The 24,557-nt window shown below is 44.1% G+C and overlaps 1 protein-coding gene across 5 annotated transcripts in view; it reads left to right on the top strand.

The window, feature by feature from the left end:
* Window positions 1–24,557, top strand: part of IL1R1 (interleukin 1 receptor type 1) — a 76,594-nt gene that overhangs the window by 8,975 nt on the left and 43,062 nt on the right. For 2 of the 5 annotated variants that reach the window (XM_044285617.1, XM_044285618.1), the window contains exon 2: window positions 16,673–16,741. The exons of 1 other annotated variant lie outside the window; for it this stretch is intronic. The gene's annotated coding sequence lies outside the window, so the exon portion shown is untranslated. Of the gene's footprint in view, window positions 1–16,672; window positions 16,742–22,917; window positions 23,037–24,557 lie in introns of those variants that run through there. 2 more of the 5 variants (XM_044285619.1, XM_044285620.1) reach the window with 2 other exon arrangements.

The raw sequence follows: 24,557 nt of genomic DNA, 5'->3' as shown, positions 1-24,557 counted from the left end.
GAATACTTAATAAAGAGATGGGCAGGGCATCAATTCCACTCTGGTTTCTCGGCATACTCCCGAGGGATCAGCGTGTATATACATCATAGCATTGATTTTACCCTGCTTGACCAGTTGATCGATAGAGATGGGAGATATATCTTCCTCTTTGCCCAATGGAATGGCAGAAAGTGCGTCCTTGCTTTTCTGTATATTCCGCCACCGTTTACAATGACAGTCTTAAAGCAGCTGGCGCTTTTTATGCACAATATAGAGCGTTCTCCGATATTAATATGCGGTGATTTTAACTGCGTGCTTGACCCGGCGCTGGATAGAATTTCAGTTGCCCGGAAAAGTGCGCAGGGAAAACATGCCTTACTTCGTGGGTTCTGTGAGGAGATAGGTTTAACAGATGTTTGGCGATGGCTTTATGGCAATAAACAGGTGTTCTCTTGCTTTAGTAAAGCGTACAGCGCTATGTCCAGGATTGATATGGCCCTGGCCAATGAGCAGATGCTTGAATCTATCTTAAAAATGACATATGAGATACACGGCATTTCCGATCACTCACCGATCTTACTGGTGATGAAGACCGGACAACAAACCGGGATTAGCAGATCGTTCAGATTGAATGAACACTGGCTAACCATACTAAACGACTCTGTTGGGATAGATAAAGAACTTTTACAATTTTGGCAAGAGAACAGCGGTACAGCACACGTCCACTTTGTTTGGGATGCTATGAAGGCATTTATGCGCGGGCTTTATTTTTCTAGAATAAAAAAGAAAAAAAATGAATTCTTTGCGGAACAAAAAAAGTTGGAGACAAATATTGCATACTTGGAGGGCTGTATTCGAGTACGGAATGATGCGAATACGCGCACCAAGTTAAAATCTGCCAAAGATCATTATACTACCTTCATGAAGGAAAAAGCACAGAATCAATTATTCTTTATGGGCTATAAAGATTTCTGCGAGGGGGGCACCCCGAGTAAACTATTGGTTTCTATTATAGCGAATCAAAAACCCCCCCAAAGAATTAGACAAATACTGACAGGTGATGGGCGTACATTGGAAAGAGGAATGGAGATGGTGGCAGAGTTCTTTAATCACTTTGATAATCTATATCGATCCGGCGTGGTAGATACAGTGACTAAAATAGATGATTTCCTAGAACAAGTCAAGATCCCGGCGCTGTCGGACTCCGACTCTGCCCCCTTGAGCGCCCCCATTTCTTTGGGGGAACTACAGGCGGCTCTGCATGAGACCCGGGGTTCTTCGGTGCCTGGATCGGATGGACTCCCATTTGGCATATATAAGCGCCATGCGGAGGTACTTTTGCCTGGATTGCTGCAGGTCCTAAATGAGTCTAGCAAATGTGGAAAGCTGCCCCCGTCGTTGACCGAAGCAACGGTTACACTGATCCTCAAAAAAGGGAAAAAGGGCAACAGAGTGGAGGACTATCGCCCAATATCACTGCTTAATGCAGATTATAAAATAATCGCAAAAGTTCTTTCTAACAGGCTAAAAAAAGTAATAACCCGCCTGATCCATGTAGACCAGACAGGGTTTATTCCTGGGCGACAGATACAGACCAATATACGCCGGACCATCCTTAATACTCAGATTGGAGGGGGGGAGGACCGCTCGATCCTATCATTGGACGCCGCTAAGGCGTTTGATCGGGTCGAGTGGCCCTTCCTCTGGCGTGTTATGTATAGGATGAATCTGGGCCAGGAATTTATTGGATGGGTTAAATTGCTATATAGTGAAGCAACTGCCAGAATTAAGGTTAACGGGGTGCTCAGCCCGGCTGTCTCCCTAAAGCGGGGAACACGTCAGGGATGCCCCCTTTCTCCACTCCTCTTTTCAATCTTTATGGAACCCCTTGCCTGCAGGATACGGGCTGAACCTGGTATAGTGGGTTTTGGGGGGAGAGGGACGGATGATAAGATTTGTTTATATGCAGACGACGTTTTACTCTACCTGAATGATGGATGGAGAAGCGTCCCCGATGCTATGCGGATAACAGAGGAATTCGGCAGAATTGCCGGATATGAGATAAACTGGGTAAAGTCTGTACTCTTCCCCCTGAACCGGATGCCCCCCCCGAACGACCTCAGGATTAGAATTATTGCCCCAACAGACCACTTAGATTATCTTGGGATAAAAATTAGCAATAATATTAGGGAGTTTAATCAGCTAAATATTACCCCTCTAGTTGGGAAAATAAAAGACAAAATAAGAATTTGGCAGAAACTTCCGCTTTCGCAGATTAATAGGATTGCGCTCATTAAAATGGTTTTGTTGCCTTGGATATTGTACACGGTCAGCTCCTGCCCTGCTTGGATTGAGGACAGTGTCTTCAATCTGATTGATCGCTTGATAAATGATTTGATATGGGGCAGAAAAAGGGTCCGCATTAAATTACAATATTTGCAAATGGCCGCAAGTAATGGGGGCCTAGGCCTGCCCCATTTCCAAATCTACTATCTGTGTGCACAACTACAATGGTGTGTTAACACCGGGGACGGAGTATTACTATCCCATATCCTAGGTCAACGCCAACAGCACGTAAATAACATTTTTAGTATATTGGAATCCGGGCTGCTTCAGCGCGCAGATTACTCCTGCCCCATTGGGGCCGCGCTACAGAAAGCCTGGAATAAAATCAAGGTACTGATTCATGCTCCTCAAATTTTGGACTTCTCCCCGCTATGGGATAATCCCGCGCTAACAGAATTTCTGACACTTAACGAAAATGAATACTGGACTCGAAAAGGCATCACATTAGTTTCACATATATACACGAAAGGGAAAATCAAACCAATAAGGGAACTGATACAACAAGCACCAATAACTGCACTAGAGCACTATAGATATTGTCAATTACAACACGCATCAGCATACACGCTCAAAAAAACACCTCTGACAAGAGCTACCCAGGGGTTTTTACTATTTTGTTATAATATAGTAGGGAATAAAGTTAAGATTTCACTAATATATAGGAGATTCATTGAGGAATTAAGCACTATCACTAAATTCAAAAGTGTAGATAAATGGAAGATGGACATTGGGGAATGTAACCCCTCACAATGGCGGGAAATATACCAAAACATTAAGAAGGCCTCCCTTTCACGACAACACCGATTCATACAATTTAAAATAATACATCGTCTATATGTTACCCCAAGTCTATTATCCAAAATGTACATCAATAACGGTCAGGAATTTAGTTGTCTGAAATGCTCCCTCGTAGCCGCAGGGCTTGTACACATGCTGTGGGACTGCCCCGCTATTAGGACCTTTTGGGGCTGCCTATTTCAGACAATGGCGGTAAACAGTAGGAATAGCCCCCCCTTGACTATCCAAGTAGCTGTGCTTGGACTTTTCCCCCCTGAGTACAAAAACAAAACCACCAAAAATGAACAGGCGTACTGGTTGAAGGGATTCTTATTGGCTAAGGTGATAATCATGAGACAGTGGGTGAAAGATAGATCGCCAACAATAAATGAATGGCAAAGCCTAATGACGAGAATAACACATTTTGAGGGCATGAAACGACGCGGATTGAGCGATGTCATAGGAATGGGCGTATAGAGAGGGGAAACAGCTAGTAGCAATATCTGGATTAGAACTGATGACTACTTATCGGTGGAGACTATGGCAAAATTACAACCTAACAAATCATTATACATCCCTACAAGATAAACTCTATCAACACAGTCCACATTAAGCAGGTTTGATATTGAAAAGGATTGAAGAAAATATCTATGAGGGGGGCATGAGCACTCCGCCGCCCCTTGTGGCGGCCGCACCAAGCCAGGTGGGATGGGTGGGGGGGTGATGAGGGGGGGGGGGGATGGGTTTTGCTTGGGGTTTGATATCTATGCCAGAGAATCGATATCAAGGCTGGGCTATCCTGATTATAGACATCTCGCTATATATGTTTGCTTTATGGTATGTAAGCGATACATTCTACATGTAATTGTTATATGTGCTCATTCCCTGTGATCTGATGTCCTTTTTTATACTGCTTGTAGTTGGAAAAAAATAATAAAGATACTTAAATTGGAAAAAAAAAAAAAAAAAAAAAAAAAAAAAAAAAATGATGGAGGAGCAATGTTGCTCCTATGCTTGGAATAGGCTATCAATATTAGATCTGTGGTGGTCCAACTCTTGGCATCCCTGACGATCAGTATTTTAACCGGGCTGCAGTGTTCCAGTGGGTGTTGCATCCCCTTTATTGTTTACCAGGCGTACCTCAGCACTTTTAGTAGTAGCAGTGACGGGTATTACCATTCAATACTGTTTTGTCACTTTCAGAGAGACTTTGCTGCACTAAATAATGTACAGGGCTTGCCTGGTAAAAAGTGAAGGGCCTCCATTTGGGCCAATTCGGTTGGGGTCGACCCTCTGCAATATAATATTGATGACCTATAGGAAAGGTAAGCTGTCAGATTTAACATGCCTATAAAACAGAAAATAATAGCAATACAAATATAGTAAAGTCCAACACTCTCCAAATGGGCTACTCTGGTTTAGATAACCATTTTGGTGAGTCCACCAGAGTAGCGCTCAATTCAAACGCAGCATTTTGAAGTAATTTTCATGGTGTTTTCATTAGCCTTTCCAATTGCGTTTTTTTGTAAACTCTACAGCCAGATGTTACATTATAGTCTATACTGAAATATGGAAAAGTCTAGGGCGGCAATTCATCAAGATTCTAGCCATACTGGCATAGAAAAGTCACAAAGTTTGGTGAAAGTTCAGTTTGAACCGAAATTTGCGACTTTTTGCTGGCTTTACAAAGCCCTTGCCACTTTACTAAAAAGCAGCATGACCTCCACAGCCCGACATATTTAACAATATGTGGTCCAGAAAACTGGAACACATTACACCGGAAATCTACTCCAGCTCCTCATTGAAGTACAGTCAGGTCCATAAATATTGGGACATCGACACAATTCTACCATCTTTGGCTCTATACACCACCACAATGGATTTGAAATGAAATGAACAAGATGTGCTTTAACTGCAGACTGTCAGCTTTAATTTGAGGGTATTAACATCCAAATCAGGTGAACGGTGTAGGAATCACAACAGTTTGCATATGTGCCTCCCACTTGTTAAGGGAGCAAAAGTAATTAGACATAATAATCATAAATCAAACTTTCACTTTTTAATACTTGGTTGTAAATCCTTTGCAGTCAATTACAGCCTGAAGTCTGGAATGCATAGACATCACCAGACGGTAGGTTTCATCCCTGGTGATGCTCTGCCAGGCCTCTACTGCAACTGTCTTTAGTTCCTGCTTGTTCTTGGGGCATTTTTCCTTCAGTATTGTCTTCAGCAAGTGAAATGCATGCTCAATCGGATTCAGGTCAGGTGATTGACTTGGCCATTACATAACATTCCACTTCTTTCCCTTAAAAAACTCTTTGGCTGCTTTTGCAGTATGCTTTGGGTCATTGTCCATCTACACTGTGAAGCGCCGTCCAATGAGTTCTGAAGCATTTGGCTGAATATGAGCAGATTATATTGCCCGAAACACTTCAGAATTCATCCTGCTGCTTTTGTCAGCAGTCACATCATCAATAAATACAAGAGAACCAGTTCTATTGGCAGCCATACATGCCCACGCCATGACACTACCTCCACCATGCTTCACTCATGAGGTGGTATGCTTAGGATCATGAGCAGTTCCTTTCCTTCTCCATACTCTTCTCTTCCCATCACTCTGGTACAAGTTGATCTTGGTCTCATCTGTCCATAGGATGTTGTTCCAGAACTGTGAAGGCTTTTTTAGATGTCGTTTGGCAAACTCTAATCTGGCCTTCCTGTTTTTGAGGCTCACCAATGGTTTACATCTTGTGGTGAACCCTCTGTATTCACTCTGGTGAAGTCTTCTCTTGATTGTTGACTTTGACACACATACACCTACCTCCTGGAGAGTGTTCTTCATCTGGCCAACTGTTGTGAAAGGTGTTTTCTTCACCAGGGAAAGAATTCTTCGGTCATCCACCACAGTTGTTTTCTGTGGTCTTCCGGGTCTTTTGGTGTTGCTGAGCTCACCAGTGCGTTCCTGACAGTTGTTCCAAACAGTTGTTTTGGCCATGCCTAATGTTTTTGATATCTGTCTGAGTTTGTTGTGTTCTTTCAGCCTAACGATGGCTTGCTTCACTGATAGTGACAGCTCTTTGGATCTTATCTTGAGAGTTGACAGCAACAGATTCCAAATGCAAATGGCACACTTGAAATGAACTCTGGACCTTTTATCTGCTCATTGTAATTGGGATAATGAGGGAATAACACACACCTGATAATGGGACAGCTGAGAAGCTAATTGTCCCATTACTTTTGGCCCCTTAACAAGTGGGAGGCACATATGCAAACTGTTGTAATTCTTACACCGTTCACCTGATTTGGATGTAAATACCCTCAAATTTAAAGCTGACAGTCTGCAGTTAAAGCACATCTTGTTTGTTTCATTTCAAATCCATTGTGGTGGTGTATAGAGCCCAAAAATGTTAGAATTGTGTCAATGTCCCAATATTTATGGACCGGACTGTAGATTTCAGTTCTGGCATGTGTCAGTGGTAGGGATGAGCGAACCCGAACTGTATAGTTCGGGTTCGTACCGAATTTTGGGGTGTCCGTGACACGGACCCGAACCCAGACATTTTCGTAAAAGTCTGGGTTCGGGTTCGGTGTTCGTCGCTTTCTTGGCGCTTTTTGAAAGGCTGCAAAGCAGCCAATCAACAAGCGTCATACTACTTGCCCCAAGAGGCCGTCACAGCCATGCCTACTATTGGCATGGCTGTGATTGGCCAGAGCACCATGTGACCCAGCCTCTATTTAAGCTGGAGTCACATAGTGCCGCCCGTCACTCTGCTCTGATTAGCGTAGGGAGAGGTTGCAGCTGCGACAGTAGGGCGAGATTAGGCTGATTAACTCCTCCAAAAGACTCCATCCAGTGATCGATCTGCAGCTGTGGATGATTGAACTGCTGCTATTGAATTGCTCACTGTTTTTAGGCTGCCCAGAGCGTTTTTCTGTCACTTTTTTCTGGGGTGATCGGCGGCCATTTTGTGTCTTGTGTTGCGCCAGCACAAGCTGCCACCAAGTGCATTTAACCCTCAATGGTGTGGTTGTTTTTTGGCTAAAGCCTACATCAGGGTCAAGCTGTCACACCTAGTGCATTTAACCAGCAATAGTCTGTTTATTTTTTGGCCATATACTACATCAGGGGCAAGCTGTCACCAAGTGCATTTAACCCTCAATGGTGTGGTTGTTTTTTGGCTAAATCCTACATCAGGGTGAAGCTGTCACACCAAGTGCATTTAACCAGCAATAGTCTGTTTATTTTTTGGCCATATACTACATCAGGGGCAAGCTGTCACCAAGTGCATTTAACCCTCAATGGTGTGGTTGTTTTTTGGCTAAATCCTACATCAGGGTGAAGCTGTCACACCAAGTGCATTTAACCAGCAATAGTCTGTTAATTTTGTGGCCATATACTACATCAGGGGCAAGCTGCGCCTGTCACCAAGTGCATTTAACCCTCAGTAGTGTGGTTGGTCAAGCTGTCACACCAAGTGCATTTAACCAGCAATAGTCTGTTTATTTTTTGGCCATATACTACATCAGGGGCAAGCTGCGCCTGTCACCAAGTGCATTTAACCCTCAGTAGTGTGGTTGGTCAAGCTGTCACACCAAGTGCATTTAACCATCAATAGTGTGGTTACTTTTTGGCCATATCCCAGTCTAATTCTGTCAGTAAATCTATACCTGTCACCCAGGTGAAATACAATTCCCAATTTAGCAATTTCCTAATTTAGTGGTTTCTGCTATAACAGAGCTATTTGAAATCTATCCCTAAAAGGGTATATAATGTTCAAGGTGCACATAGGGTCATTCTGAATAACTTCACACACACGCTACTGTGCATTTCCAAGTCTAATTCTGTCAGTAAATCTATACCTGTCACCCAGTGCCTAAATACTAGGCCTCAAATTTATATTCAGCTAAATCTGTCGTTACTGCTGTACTGTTGTGGCTGGGCAAGTTATTTAGTGTCCATCAAAGCACATTTTTTGTTCTGGGTTGAAATACAATTCCCAATTTAGCAATTTCCTAATTTAGTGGTTTCTGCTGTATCAGGCCTACTTTAAATACATCCCTAAAAGGGTATATCAGAATCAAGGTGTTGATAGGGTCATTCTCAATAACTTCACACACACGCTACTGTGCATATCCCAGTCTAATTCTGTCCGTAAAACGTATACCTGTCACCCAGCGCCTAAATACTAGGCCTCAAATTCATAGTCAGCTAAATCTGTGGTTACTGCTGTGCCTGTATTAGTGTAATACGGTACCTAAATAGATAGCCAGATAGTGTTAGGTGTCTGTAAAAAAAGGCCTGAATTTGAATTCAATACATTGGGCCAAATAATATTTTTGTTGTTGTGGTGAACTATAACAATGAGGAAAACGTCTAGTAAGGGACGCGGACGTGGACATGGTCGTGGTGGTGTTAGTGGACCCTCTGGTGCTGGGAGAGGACGTGGCCGTTCTGCCACATCCACACGTCCTATTGTACCAACTACCTCAGGTCCCAGTAGCCGCCAGAATTTACAGCGATATATGGTGGGGCCCAATGCCGTTCTAAGGATGGTAAGGCCTGAGCAGGTACAGGCATTAGTCAATTGGGTGGCCGACAGTGGATCCAGCACGTTCACATTATCTCCCACCCAGTCTTCTGCAGAAAGCGCACAGATGGCGCCTGAAAACCAACCCCATCAGTCTGTCACATCACCCCCATGCATATCACGGAAACTGTCTGAGCCTCAAGTTATGCAGCAGTCTCTTATGCTGTTTGAAGACTCTGCTGGCAGGGTTTCCCAAGGGCATCCACCTAGCCCTTCCCCAGCGGTGGAAGACATAGAATGCACTGACGCACAACCACTTATGTTTCCTGTTGATGAGGACATGGAAATACCACCTCAGCAAGTCTCTGATGATGATGAAACACAGGTGCCAACTGCTGCGTCTTTCTGCAGTGTGCAGACTGAACACGAGGTCAGGGATCAAGACTGGGTGGAAGATGATGCAGGGGACGATGAGGTCCTAGACCCCACATGGAATGAAGGTCGTGCCACTGACTTTCACAGTTCGGAGGAAGAGGCAGTGGTGAGACCGAGCCAACAGCGTAGCAAAAGAGGGAGCAGTGGGCAAAAGCAGAACACCCGCCGCCAAGAGACTCCGCCTGCTACTGACCGCCGCCATCTGGGACCGAGCACCCCAAAGGCAGTTTCAAGGAGTTCCCTGGCATGGCACTTCTTCAAACAATGTGCTGACGACAAGACCCGAGTGGTTTGCACGCTGTGCCATCAGAGCCTGAAGCGAGGCATTAACGTTCTGAACCTTAGCACAACCTGCATGACCAGGCACCTGCATGCAAAGCATGAAAAGCAGTGGAGTAAACACCTTAAAAACAAGGAAGTCACTCAGGCTCCCCCCCTCTTCTGCTGCTGCCGCCTCGGCCTCTTCTGCTGCTGCCGCCTCGGCCTCTTCCTCCGCCTCTGGAGGAACGTTGGCACCTGCCGCCCAGCAAACAGGGGATGTACCACCAACACCACCACCTCCGTCACCAAGCATCTCAACCATGTCACACGGCAGCGTTCAGGTCTCCATCTCACAAACATTTGAGAGAAAGCGTAAATTCCTACCTAGCCACCCTCGATCCCTGGCCCTGAATGCCAGCATTTCTAAACTACTGGCCTATGAAATGCTGTCATTTAGGCTGGTGGACACAGACAGCTTCAAACAGCTGATGTCGCTTGCTGTCCCACAGTATGTTGTTCCTAGCCGGCACTACTTCTCCAAGAGAGCCGTGCCTTCCCTGCACAACCAAGTATCCGATAAAATCAAGTGTGCACTGCGCAACGCAATCTGTGGCAAGGTCCACCTAACCACAGATACGTGGACCAGTAAGCACGGCCAGGGACGCTATATCTCCCTAACTGCACACTGGGTAAATGTAGTGGCAGCTGGGCCCCAGGTGGAGAGCTGTTTGGCGCACGTCCTTCCGCCGCCAAGGATCGCAGGGCAACATTCTTTGCCTCCTGTTGCCACCTCCTCCTACTCAGCTTCCTCCTCCTCTTCTTCCACCTGCTCATCCAGTCAGCCACACACCTTCACCACCAACTTCAGCACAGCCCGGGGTAAACGTCAGCAGGCCATTCTGAAACTCATATGTTTGGGGGACAGGCCCCACACCGCACAGGAGTTGTGGCGGGGTATAGAACAACAGACTGACGAGTGGTTGCTGCCGGTGAGCCTCAAGCCCGGCCTGGTGGTGTGCGATAATGGGTGAAATCTCGTTGCAGCTCTGGGACTAGCCGGTTTGACGCACATCCCTTGCTTGGCGCATGTGCTGAATTTGGTGGTGCAGAAGTTCATTCACAACTAACCCGACATGTCAGAGCTGCTGCATAAAGTGCGGGCCGTCTGTTCGCGCTTCCGGCGTTCACATCCTGCTGCTGCTCGCCTGTCTGCGCTACAGCGTAACTTCGGCCTTCCCGCTCACCGCCTCATATGCGACATGCCCACCAGGTGGAACTCCACCTTGCACATGCTGGACAGACTGTGCGAGCAGCAGCAGGCCATAGTGGAGTTTCAGCTGCAGCACGCACGGGTCAGTCGCACTACAGAACAGCACCACTTCCCCACCAATGACTGGGCCTCCATGCGAGACCTGTGTGCCCTGTTGCGCTGTTTCGAGTACTCCACCAACATGGCCAGTGGCGATGACGCCGTTATCAGCGTTACAATACCACTTCTATGTCTCCTTGAGAAAACACTTAGGGCGATGATGGAAGATGAGGTGGCCCAGGAGGAGGAGGAGGAGGAGGAGGAAGAGAGGTCATTTTTAGCACTTTCAGGCCAGTCTCTTCGAAGTGACTCAGAGGGAGGATTTTTGCAACAGCAGAGGCCAGGTACAAATGTGGCCAGCCAGGGCCCACTACTGGAGGACGAGGATGAGGAGGAGGAGGTGGAGGAGGATGAGGATGAAGCATGGTCACAGCGGGGTGGCACCCAACGCAGCTCGGGCCCATCACTGGTGCGTGGCTGGGGGGAAAGGCAGGACGATGACGATACGCCTCCCACAGAGGACAGCTTGTCCTTACCCCTGGGCAGCCTGGCACACATGAGCGACTACATGCTGCAGTGCCTGCGCAACGACAGCAGAGTTGCCCACATTTTAACGTGTGCGGACTACTGGGTTGCCACCCTGCTGGATCCACGGTACAAAGACAATGTGCCCACCTTACTTCCTGCACTGGAGCGTGATAGGAAGATGCGCGAGTACAAGCGCACGTTGGTAGACGCGCTACTGAGAGCATTCCCAAATGTCACAGGGGAACAAGTGGAAGCCCAAGGCCAAGGCAGAGGAGGAGCAAGAGGTCGCCAAGGCAGCTGTGTCATGGCCAGCTCCTCTGAGGGCAGGGTTAGCATGGCAGAGATGTGGAAAAGTTTTATCAACACGCCACAGCTAACTGCACCACCACCTGATACGCAATGTGTTAGCAGGAGGCAACATTTCACTAACATGGTGGAACAGTACGTGTGCCCCATTCAACTTCTGGGTCTCTAAATTGTCCACGTGGCCAGAGCTAGCCTTTTATGCCTTGGAGGTGCTGGCCTGCCCGGCGGCCAGCGTTTTGTCTGAACGTGTATTCAGCACGGCAGGGGGCGTCATTACAGACAAACGCAGCCACCTGTCTACAGCCAATGTGGACAAGCTGACGTTCATAAAAATGAACCAGGCATGGATCCCACAGGACCTGTCCATCCCTTGTGCAGATTAGACATTAACTACCTCCCCTTAACCATATATTATTGTACTCCAGGGCACTTCCTCATTCAATCCTATTTTTATTTTCATTTTACCATTATATTGCGAGGCTACCCAAAGTTGAATGAACCTCTCCTCTGTCTGGGTGCCGGGGCCTAAATATATGCCAATGGACTGTTCCAATGTTGGGTGACGTGAAGCTTGATTCTTTGCTATGACATGCAGACTAATTCTCTGCTGACATGAAGCCAGATTCTCTGTTACGGGACCTCTCTCCTCTGCCTGTGTGCTGGGCCTAAATATATGACAATGGACTGTTGCTGACGTGAAGCCTGATTCTCTGTTACGGGACCTCTCTCCTCTGCCTGGGTGCTGGGCCTAAATTTATGACAATGGACTGTTGCAGTGGTGGCTGACGTGAAGCCTGATTCTCAGCTATGACATGCAGACTGATTCTCTGCTGACATGAAGCCAGATCCTCTGTTACGGGACCTCTCTCCTCTGCCTGGGTGCTGGGCCTAAATATATGCCAATGGACTGTTGCAGTGGTGGCTGATGTGAAGCCTGATTCTCTGCTATGACATGCAGACTAATTCTCTGCTGACATGAAGCCAGATTCTCTGTTACGGGACCTCTCTCCTCTGCCTGGGTGCTGGGCCTAAATATATGCCAATGGACTGTTGCAGTGGTGGCTGATGTGAAGCCTGATTCTCTGCTATGACATGCAGACTAATTCTCTGCTGACATGAAGCCAGATTCTCTGTTACGGGACCTCTCTCCTCTGCCTGGGCTTAAATATATGCCAATGGACTGTTGCAGTGGTGGCTGACGTGAAGCCTGATTCTCTGCTATGACATGCAGACTGATTCTCTGCTGACATGAAGCCAGATTCTCTGTTACGGGACCTCTCTCCTCTGCCTGGGTGCCGGGGCCTAAATATCTGAGAATGGACTGTTCCAGTGGTGGGTGACGTGAAGCCAGATTCTCTGCTATTGGACCTCTCTCCAATTGATATTGGTTAATATTTATTTATTTTATTTTTATTTTAATTCATTTCCCTATCCACATTTGTTTGCATGGGATTTACCTACATGTTGCTGCCTTTTGCAGCCCTCTAGCCCTTTCCTGGGCTGTTTTACAGACTTTTTAGTGCCAAAAAGTTCGGGTCCCCATTGACTTCAATGGGGTTCGGGTTCGGGACGAAGTTCGGATCGGGTTTGGATCCCGAACCCGAACATTTCCGGGAAGTTCAGCCGAACTTCTCGAACCCGAACATCCAGGTGTCCGCTCAACTCTAGTCAGTGGCCCAAAATGCTCCACAATTGTTTAGAGACGTGTATATCTTAAAAGCTACGAGACGTCTCATGCCAGTGCAGGACAAATTAAGACTGGGACACACAAAGCTGGTCTTAATTAATATGCATAGGGTTTTTTGTAGTCACTTCTGTTTTTCTGTGTTTTTGGGTCAATTGTATTATTTTCTTTCAAAAAGCAGCATCCTCTGGGTATAGTGATTTTTAAATGGCTTCTTTAAAGGATTTGCATATACAAAATGTCACAAATTAAAATCCACTTTTCTGTGAAAAATAATGCAGTTGGAATGAGCTTAAGGGTCCATTCACAAGTCCGTTTTGGTGTTCCGCATCGGTTCCGATTAAAAACGGAACGTTATGCGGATCCATTAATTTTCAATGGAATCCGCAAATAATCGAACAGCACTCATGGTGCTCTCCGATTCCGTGATTCCGTTCCGTTCCGTGCGTTCCGTTATTCGGATCCTGGAAAAAAATATACCCTGTCCTACTATTTGTCCGATTTTGCGTTCCGTCATCCCATTCTAGTCAATGGATCCGTCGAAAATCTGGAAGACATGCTAAAAGCATCCTCATGTCATCCAGATTTTTGGATCCGCAAAAAACAGGAACGTTTATCTGGAAAGGTAAAAATACTGACGTGTGAATGGACCCTAAACCTCATCTTGTGGGTTTCTGTGGTTGAAAGATCTACAATGAAGCAGGGGAAATTACACTGTGTACATTAAAATCAGTAGATACTATTCATTTCAGTGGTTGTGTGTAATCTCCTAGATCAGAAAGCTGTGCTTTGTGCTATTTTTGACTATGGTTAATAGGGTTGTTTCGATACCAAAATTTTGATTCGGTTTCAATACCATAAAAAAGTATTGCGATACTCGATACAACTCGAAAAAAAGCCGCGTGCATTCCACATTTTATGGAACGTCCGGCCCATAATAGAACATTCTGATCCTATTTTTTGGGGGGAACAAGGTGACAAAAAAAATGGTGAATCGCGCATTTATTTATTTTTTTCTGTTACGAGGTTCACCACATAGGACATTTTTTTAAATATTTTAATAGTTTAGACTTTTCAGACGTGGTGATATGTAATATGTTTATTTATTTACTGTTTATATATTTTATATGTAAAATTGGGAAAGAGGGTGATTTATTCTTAATATTTTGATGTTTTTTTTTTTTACTTTTTATTTAATAATTATTTTCCCCCTTAGGGGCCAGAACCTGTTAGTAACCCCCAAAAGGACAATTAGTAACCCCCAAAAGGCACCAGTACCCACTTAGTAGAAGTAAGGAGTCTTTTAGGCAAAGCAAAGAGCCTCTGGGGAAAAAGGTATGCAAATCAGCTCTGTTTGAAAAAAAAAGAAAAGAAAGCTTTGCCTTTGGAGCCACCAGTTATCTTAGCTGTGTTTATGAGGTAGAGGCCAGAGTTCAGAAATTAGAGCCCCGTCTGGTACATTTGCAGCATATCCATAGGTGCAGGTTTCACCACTGGGACCCTCTCCTATCTCAAGAACAGGGCCCCAAAGTGAACAGGGGAACACTGAGCATGCGTGGCGTATGCTCCATTCACTGCCATCTGCTATGGGACTTTACAAAAATAGCCAAGTCTATAGAAGTTAATGAAGTTTGCTTGTGTATGCATTAATGACTCTCGATTCACTCTGGCCCCATTCTGGAGATAAGAACAAGTCCCAGAGATGGGACCCTTACTTTTCAGACATTTATACACCTCATTACGATAGCTAACAATGTCCAGTTTTCAAAACTTGAGTGAGCGGCGTAAAATCACAAAAAATTGCAAATTTGTGTGCACATAAATCTAAAAAGTTTCCAAAGCAATATTTTGTGACTTTTTAAAGCCAGATCTCAGCTGTCTGCACCAGTATGGTGCCTGTGCAAGATTTTGGTGCCAGGCATCTAAAAAGTGAGTGTGTGGCCCTGTCAATCAGTGTGAGAGGGGAGTGGGGATGAGGGGGAGAGAGAATGAAGCGGTGCTCGGCAATCCCCTCAATACTTAGAGAGCCTCATTAACATAAACCTAAAAGTAAACATTTCTTTACAATGTCATTTCTGATTCAGGAAACAATTTCATTAAACATCAGCTCACCACTAATTAAGTGCACGGAGGAAAACCCCGACCGGCCACAGGGTAGGAGGCCCAAAATATAGAAAGCTAGTTCCAGCACTTCTTTACAAAAAGTATGATTCTTTATGGTCACATCCAGTGGCGTACATAGAGAAGTAAGGGCTCCATAGCAAAGATCAAACCAGGCCATTTTTCTGCTGCTTCACTTGCTAAAATTGTTCCTTTAGACAGTAGAGTCCTGACCAAGTTTTCACCTCCAGTAGAAGAGGAGATAATCCCAACTAAGACTGGGCCCCTCTAGTCGCATGGTCTGCCGCTATTGCAGTTACGCCCCTGTCACATCCTAAAAAACACCACCACAGGCATAAAATTATGCTTATGCGTTTTGAACAGCCACATCTATGTTAAATGAGTCAATTTAAAAAAAGTGGTCAGATAGCATTTCCCACACCATTCTTAGCAAAGACCTTGCTGGAGGAAGATCTGACTTTTGCTGTCCATGCCCCAGAAAAGAAATCTACTGCAGGCAGGAGCTGGAGTACATTTCAGTTATTATTGCAGCAAGGGTGTTGAAAAAGCGAATTTGTAACTATTTTATGCCAAAAACTGGCGTAGAACATTAGTTTATGAACCCCAGTATCTGTCCTTTGTACTTACTCTCCCTGTATGATCCACGTGTATGATTAACGTATCAGGAACACTGCACGTTAAAACCCAGGCATTGTGTTCGGATTTGGCTCTGGTTTCTGCCTTGGTTTGATTGCAGCAGATCCGCTTGCAGTTTTAGCACCATTAAAAAGGCTAATCCAGGAGCAGATACCTGCTGCAGTTTCCCGTGGCATCCCTTTCTCCTTGAATTGCTTAGCATTGTTTTTCACTATGTCTGTAGCCGTAGATTTATGTGAACTCACATGTCATAAATCATAAACTGTTCTTACTTTATCACTTTTAAAATCTGTATATTTTACACACCATGTATTTGCGTTAGGCTACATGCACATGAACGCTGTTTGTTTTCGTGTCCGTTCAATTTTTTTTTTGCGGATAGGGTGCGGACCTATTCATTTCAATGGGTCCACAAAAAATGCGGACGGCACACCGTGTGCTGTCCGCATCAGTATGTCCGTTCCGTAGCTCCGCAAAAAATAGTGCATGTCCTATTTTTTTTCTAGTTTACGGACAAGTATGGGCATTATTACAATGGATCCGCAAAAAAAAAAACAGATGCCATACGGACGCCATCCGTTTTTCTGGGACGGATCCGCAATTTGCGGACCGAAAAACACATTAGCAGCCTTACTGCTCAAATGAGTCACATGAGGATGATTCTAATGTTTTAGTACTACTTTCATAAATCATGCTGATCTAGCTATTGGGTGGGGGAGTCTCTTAACTTTTCAAAATGACTTGAAAGTTATTCTTTTGCAGGTATCCATATGTGCTAGTGCTTTGGAGCTAGAGATGAAGAGCTACTGAGGACTTTCTTACCTTGGTGAGGTCAGTCTGTGATTGATATCGTGCTGAAAGTATCTTCACTTTAAAATTTTCAGATTTCAGTTAAATGTAGTACAATAAGACCTGTCAGCTCCACGTGACACATCTTTTAAATAAAAACTTGTTTCTGAAATAATAACATCGGGACATGTTTTTTTTTAGAATGCTGCATTGTATGGTTCCTCTGTTATTCGGCTGGTAAATGTATAAATGAATCGACATCTGGGTCGTTCCCATTGGGAGTGCATCCCTAAAAAGCTGTACGCTATCCAAGTAGTACTAAGAAAGACAGTGAAGGGATATACCCCTTGGACAATTTATTCTTAAATTTGTTGTGGGAGTAACAGAGGAACAGCACTGTGCACAACTTGTGCAGTAGCGTCCTCTCCAAAAGAACTAGGTTCATAGCAAATAAGAGGTTGTGGAATTGGTATGGAATTACGGAAGGGTGTGGAGGAGGAAATACATTTTTTACCACCAGATGTAATACACATAAGAATCACATTCCTTGTTAACCCCTTGGATACCGGAGGTTTTTTCATTTTTGCGTTTTCATTTTTCTTCCCTGTCTTACCGGAGCCATAACTTTTTTTTAATTTTTCTGTTGTATAAGGGCTTGTTTATTGTGGGAGAAGTTGTCCTTTCTAATGCCACCATTTAATATAGTCTACAATGTAGTGGGAAGCAGGGGGGGGGGGGGGGGATTCCAAATGTGGTAGAGTAGGAAAAAGAACACAATTCCACCACAGTTTTACAGTTTTTGTCCCCACAGCATTCCCTATGTGGTAAACTGACCTCTGCTGTTCGTTCTCTGGGTCTATATGATTACAACTATACCACATATGTAGTTTTTTTTGTGTTTTAAGATAATAAAAACCGGCATAATGGTATTTATGGTTTTTATTATTTTTTAGCCCCTCTAGGAGGCTACAATATTCACTAGTGAATTTGCTATTATCCTGTGTTAGGATAAAATAGGAACTGCAGCTCTAATATGGGGGTCTCTTCAGTGTATTAGATCAAAGGACCGTTTCCACACACAGTGAGCTGGTCTTAAACCGGAAGCATGAGCTTTGGAGTTTTTCGCTATATAGATCTTATGGTCAAGCTTGACCACAGTATCTAAAGGTTTAAATGCCTGCGATCAGCATTATTGCCAGTTGCAGACATTAGCTGTGGGCATCTGCTGTTTGAAACAGCATAGACCCGCCGGCTATGGTGCCCGCTTCTCACACTAGCGGCCAATACCTGGCACCCCTACCAATCAGCTGTTTGAAGAGAAGGCAGCATTCATATGAGCGCTGCCTTCTCTTCTCTGTTTACTTGCTTGCCGCAGCAATTGCAGTGGCGAGCAGTGTAATTACAACTATGGCATCCTCATTCACTTCTATGGGATGGCTCTCGTCTGTTCAAGTGTCCTTATAGAAGTGAATGGTGACCCATAGTTGTAATTACACAGCTCGTCGCTGCAACGAGCATGTAAACAGAGAAGAGAAGGCAGCGCTCATCTCTTCAAGCAGCTGATCAGCGGGGGTGCTGGGTGTCAGACCCCTGCCAATCTGATATCGATGACCTATCCTGAGGATAAGTCATCAATAGTAAAAAAAGGACAACCCCTTTACTATAGGGTCAGTCAGGGGTATGATAATAATGCTTATAATGATTTTCTCAAATGAAATGCATATGAGTTACAGAAACTTGTACATTTCAATAATGTCTATGTAAGTGGGACTGAAATCTGCCATAGTACTGAGTCCAGGGGGTGTTAGTTTTATTATCTAATTACTAATCTGACCACTAACCTGATATTTGGGAAAGTTGATACTTTTTCTTTTCTGTAAAAAAAAAAACCTTTTTCTAATGAATGAATTTTTTATACCTGATGATACACAAATGTCTTTGCAGAATTTGCTGGTGGGCAACTTTGTGGTAAGGCTGACACATCCTGGTTTCGGTATTACTTGATAGACTGAACAAAAACTTTTGTCTGTCAGAAACTGTAAATTTCTATAAAATGTTCTTTCCCATAAGATGTAATCACCTTGACAGCCAGAATAATGATGCAGTTGTACACAACATTGTCACAGGCTTTTTTTTAATCAGTTAATTGTTATTAGAGTTTTTCATATAAGACTCATACAGGACAATGTACAATCCACTATCCTCTCCACCCACTGTCATTCCCTAAAGAGTGTCCATATACTGTACATCCCAATCAGATCATTACCGTAACTCTACAAGATGGTTTGCCAGCTCCCTATATATTAGAGATTAGCATCCAGCAGCTTAGATACAAGGAACTTATGGGCAGAATTGTTTTCTAACCAGTTAGTTTTGGGCTCTGAGGTAGAGGAAGAGTCTCCACATAACCCAGAATACTTACTATCAGGGATCTTGTAGAGCAATTGTGAAAACCAAAGAGATGAAATGAAAAACTATACTCCAAAACCTCTTTAAGGGTACGACCACATGGTCAGGTTTCTGCAGCCAAAACCAGGACTGAATTCAACAAAGAGGAGAAGTTGTATCTGTCCTTTATACTTCCTCTCTTTTTATGATCCACTCCTGAGTTTGGCTTCAAAAACTGCATCAGGGAACATGACTGTGTGGTCGTACCCTACAGGAGGGCACCCTCATATAATCTGTGGCAGGTGTGTATGATCCTCTGAAAATTCAGGACATTGTGCGTCAGAGTATAAGGCCATTTTCTGCAGCAGCAGTAGAACTGAATTCTATGAATTATAAATAATTGAAGTCTATGATGGGCCAAATTCAGGAAAAATGTAGGTCCATTTGCTCTTAATAGAACCTATTGAATCTATGAAGTCAATTATTATAGACAAGTGTGTCTCAAGATATTATCCAGAACTGAGCAAATACATATAGGATGCTGCAGTGGCAGAGACTGATAGAAAAGAACATTAGGCAGGGGTGCACCACCAATGAGGCCAGGTGAGGCGATTGCCTCAGACAGCAGCAGGTAGGGGAAAGAGGAGGGGCAGCCGAAGGGCCATGGGCTGAAGGGAAGGGGTTAGGTTAAGAAATTGGCATTGGGGAGGAGGGATGCTGTTTTAGGTTTCGCCTGACATTAGATAACTCACATTTCTTCTTCAGATGTTGGAAAGATTTTAAGTTTCATTCCTGACATAGTTGAGCCATTTATCACATTATTCATATCCTTCCAATTGGTATCATTCCCAGAGATTCACTTTATGCCTGATTTTATTATATGTCATATAGTTTTAAATACCTAAGCTGGAGGCTGTCAGCTCTCTTAGCCATTGAGGCTCATTGGTTGCAAGGGGACTTCTCATCAGAGACAACTTTCATAATGAAGCTGGCTCCCAGCAAGCAGTTAATTTTCATGGGGGAAAACCTTCTGTCACCAGTCATTTCCCATCCTTACAGATCTGCCCTCCTTTCTGGGAATAGTTATTAATGCAGCATATCAGTTTTTTTAAGACCACGAAAATTATATTTTAAGACCTTTTAAAAGCTTCCTTTCATGTAAAAAAATTAAATAACAATAACCTATACGTCAGTACATACAGTATATATCAGGAAATTCCTGAAATAGATATTGTCCTGCTATTAGACATGCCAGACTGGAAGGAAATTCTGGACCCAGTGGAACATGGGGTGCAGAGTGCTGTAAAACACCTTGTACATTTCTGGCAGGTAGTATAGAAATTGATAGGATTTTATCATTTGGTTGCTCCTGAGATGTTCACCTCCCTGTACAATAAAATGTATGCCGTTCTTCATTTGTCTTGATTTGGAAGGCAACCAGCATTGCCAAGCTCAGCATAACATAGATTTTTATTCTTCACATTTTTCACAATTCCCATGAAGGAGACTGGACTAGGAAAATGGTACAGTCATCTTTTTTTTCTTCCCTGTGTTTTTTTTAAGCACAGCTTATCGAGCCACACAGAGAAAAACAGGAAGGCAAAGATCCTGGACAGAGCGCCTGTGTATATACAGATATTACAGTGCATGTACAGAAGCCATATAGCAAAGAAAAATGGGGGTTAGTCAGCACATCCCAGTGCACAGATGCACATCACCATGGCTGGAAGCACAAAAGCAAAAAACACAATGCAACAGCACTCTGTAAACACAAATATAGTGCTGTACTTACTATTGAAAACGTACTAATGCTAATGCTACGTTATAAATGTGAGATTTTTGTGCCTCGCAAACAACCACAAGGCGATCTCTTTAGGACAGGAACCTACACTAAATACTACTGCTTCTGGTGCCATACAGGCCTCCATTAAATTCAGGGAATAAAGGTTCCACATGCATCCTGAGCCCAAACTATATTATACCTCTTTTGGTGCTACAGTGGCCTCCATTCAATTCAGGGAATGAATTTACTTTATTATTTGTGTTTGCAGAGTGCTGTTGCATTGTGTTTTTTTTTTTTTTTTGCTTTTGTGCTTTCAGCCATGGCGACGTGCATCTGTGCACTGGGATGTGCTGACTAACCCCCATTGGAGGTGTGGTTGACTCCATTGGCCGTGCACTCCTGACTAACCTGTCTATCCCATAGGCTGGTTTTAATTAGTGCAAGTTTCAGGGGCGTTGCTAGGTTAAAACATTCAGGGCCTGGGCCCCTGATGTTTTGTCTCAGGCCCTGAATATCCTGCCTTCCAGCTAGATACAACTGTATTGCTGTCCTCAGGACGGCAATACAATTGAATCTATTGCACTGGAAGAGCTGAAGGACCTGTGGTGACATCACAGGTCATGTGACCAGTAAAACAAGCAGTGGTTGAGAAGGATCTGCAATGATGTCACCATCATGTGACCAGTGCAGGAGAGGACGGCAGTGAAGAGAAGTCCTGGGGGAAGAAACTGTGATGAGGTCTGCTACATGAGGAGAGGTAAGTGTAGAGGGAGGCAGAGAAATGCTGGGAGTTGTAGTTATTTAACTGGGACTGTATGTTAGGGCTGAAGGGAGGGATGTTATTTACATGGAACTGTGTGTTGGAGGCGGCTGTGGGAGGGGGTTATGTTATTTACATGGGACTGTATGTTGCACGGGGCTGAAGGAGGGAGTGATGTTATTTACATGGGACTGTATGTCGGAGGGGGCTTGGGGAGGCAGTGATGTTATTTACATGGCACTGTATGTTGATAGCAGCTGTGGGAGGGAGTGATGTTATTTCCATGGGACTATATATTGAAGGTGGCTGGTGGGGGGAATGATGTTTTTTTACATGGGACTGAATGTTGAGGGGGTGATGTTTACATGAGATTATATGTTGGAGGCGGCTGGGGAGAGGGCAATATTATTTACTTGGGACTGTATGTTGAAGGCGGCTGGGGAGGAGGTGATGTTCTTTACATGGGACTGTATTTTGGAGGCGGCTGTATATAGAGAAGGATGTTATTTACATGGGACTGTATATTGGAGGGGGCTGTAGAGATGGTGTGATGTTATTTACATGGGACTCTATGGTGGAGGGAGGGAAATATTGTTATTTACATGGGATTGTATGTTGGAGGGGGCAGGAGAGATGGTGTGATATTATTTACATAGGACTGTATGGTGGAGGGAGGAATATAACTACAGGGGGCACTGCAGGGGGTATTATAAATTCTGGGGGCACTTCAGGGTGAGCATTATAACAGTAGGGGGCGATTTAAATACTGGGGGCACTGTAGGAGTATTATAAATCCAGGGGACATTATAGGCATTCTTATTACTACTGGGGTCACTGTAGGAGGGACTTATAAATCCATCTTATTTCTACTAAGAACACTATGGGGGGCCTGTAGAGAGCTTTATTAGCACTGGGGGAACAATACGGGGCCTTATTTCTACTGGGGGCTCTGTGAGGGTATTATTAATACTGAAAGGCACTTCTACTAATGGAGGCACTCTTGGGGAGCGTTATCACGGTTGGGGGCACTGTAGGCGGCAGTATTACTAATGGGGGCATTCTTGGGGAGCATTGGGTCCAGTAGGGAGCAGTATTACTAATGAGGGCATACTAGAAGGGAATTAATGTTGGTGGGACTATTAGGAGCACTATTACTATGGGGGGCACTAATTTTCCTTCAGGATAGTATATGGTGGTATTGGGGAGCACAGTGAGCAGCAGGATAACATTGTGGGGACTCCAGGTTGGGGGATGATGATAGAAATGTGAGGAACTTAGGATGTCTGTGTGTCACTCTCTGCAGAGATGAGGCGCAGCTGAAAGAAGTCTGGACCGAGTGTAGAAGATGACGACAGAGAAGATCTGTATCAGAGGAGACGTCATCTGGGAGGCACTGGATGTGATAGGTATGTTCTGCTGTATAGCAAGTACAGCAAAAAGTGGTGTGTGCGGGGGGGGGGGGGGGCTGTCGACTTAGAGAACTGGGCCATATATATTGGGGCTTGGGCCCCGGATCTTTTGAGACCCTAGCAACGCCCCTGACAAGTATAAAGCTGTAGCCTGCTCTCCCTGCATTTATTGAAGGCCATTTGGCACCAGGAAAGGTAAAATACAGAGTGGGCTTAGCATGCATGTGGAACCTGCTTCACTGAATTTAATGGAGGATATTGTGGCACCAAAAGAGTTATGATATAGTGTGGGCTCAGCACACAGGTGTTTTTCAGTGTTCATCTGAGGGGTTAGGTCATGTGATATATTTATAGAGCTGGTCGATACGGACGCGATGATACCTAATATGTCTATATGTCTTTTCCCTATTTTTTTTTTTACTATTTTTTTACTTTATTTTTGGAAAAGGACGCTTTTTTTTTTTTTTACTTGAAACTTTAAATTTTTTTGTAAAACTTTAACTTTATTAACTTTTTTTTTCTCTTTATTTTTTGTCCCACTATGGGACAGGGTCTGATCCTTGTTTCAATACAGCACAATACATATGTATTGAACTGTTAGTGTCTTACACTGTAAGACGCTAACAGTTGTCTAGTAGACCCAGCCTGGGCCTCTTAGGCTTCCGTACATGACAGGCCCCAAGCCTTGGAATGGCTGTCGACTTAGAGAACTGGGCCATATATATTGGGGCTTGGGCCCCGGATCTTTTGAGACCCTAGCAACGCCCCTGACAAGTATAAAGCTGTAGCCTGCTCTCCCTGCATTTATTGAAGGCCATTTGGCACCAGGAAAGGTAAAATACAGAGTGGGCTTAGCATGCATGTGGAACCTGCTTCACTGAATTTAATGGAGGATATTGTGGCACCAAAAGAGTTATGATATAGTGTGGGCTCAGCATGCATGTATAGCCTGCATTCCCTGAACATAATGGAGGCCCTTGTGACACCATAAGAGGTATAACATAGTGTAGTCTCAGCATGGATGTGGAACCTGCATTTTCACCTTCAGGACCAGGCCATTTTTTGCAAATCTGACCAGTGTCACTTTATGTGGTGATAACTTTAAAAAGCTTTGACTTATCCAGGCCATCCTGAGATTGTTTATTCGTCACATATTGTACTTCATGACACTGGTAAAATGGAATCAAAATTATTTTTTTTATTTATAAAAAAAAAACAAATTAGCAAATTTCCAAGTTTCAATTTCTCTACTTCTATAATACATATTAATACCTACAAAAATAATTACTTTACATTTCCCATATGTCTTATTCATGTTAGGATCATTTTGGGAATGACATTTTATTTTTGGGGGATGTTACAAGGCTTAGAAGTTTAGAAGTAAATCTTGAAATTTCTCTGAAATTTTCAAAAAACAACTTTTTAAGGACCAGTTCAGGTCTGAAGTCACTTTGTGAAGCTTACATGATAGAAACCACCCCAAAATTACCCCATTCTAGAAACGACACCCTCTAAAGG

The sequence above is a fragment of the Bufo gargarizans genome, chromosome 3, assembly GCF_014858855.1.
Source record: "Bufo gargarizans isolate SCDJY-AF-19 chromosome 3, ASM1485885v1, whole genome shotgun sequence".
In the NCBI taxonomy this organism is placed as follows: Eukaryota; Metazoa; Chordata; class Amphibia; order Anura; family Bufonidae; genus Bufo; species Bufo gargarizans.
Note: the sequence above shows the minus strand (reverse complement) of the source record. Positions and strands in the feature narration are given on the sequence as shown.